The sequence below is a fragment of the Acanthisitta chloris genome, unplaced genomic scaffold, assembly GCF_000695815.1.
Source record: "Acanthisitta chloris isolate BGI_N310 unplaced genomic scaffold, ASM69581v1 scaffold17355, whole genome shotgun sequence".
Taxonomy (NCBI): domain Eukaryota; kingdom Metazoa; phylum Chordata; class Aves; order Passeriformes; family Acanthisittidae; genus Acanthisitta; species Acanthisitta chloris.
Window position 1 is genome coordinate 1 of NW_008674417.1, and position 286 is coordinate 286.

Consider the following 286-nt stretch of genomic DNA (forward strand, 5'->3'; position numbering starts at 1 on the left):
CCCAGCCTGGTCCCTCCCTGTGCCCCAAGTCCCCAGCCTGGTCCCTTCCTGAGGTCACTCCCCATGTCCTGAATCCTCAGCCTGGTCCCCTCTCCGTGCCCCCAGATTCCTCCTCATGCCCCGGGTCCCCATCCCTATCCCCTCCCTATGTCCCGGGTCCCCAAGCTCATCCCCACCCTCTTTTTGGGTCCCCCATTCCCCCCCAGGACCCCCCTGTCCCTCACACTCGTGCCCACGTGGTCCCATTTTTAGGGCGGGGAGGATGGGGGGGGAAAGATGCTGATCC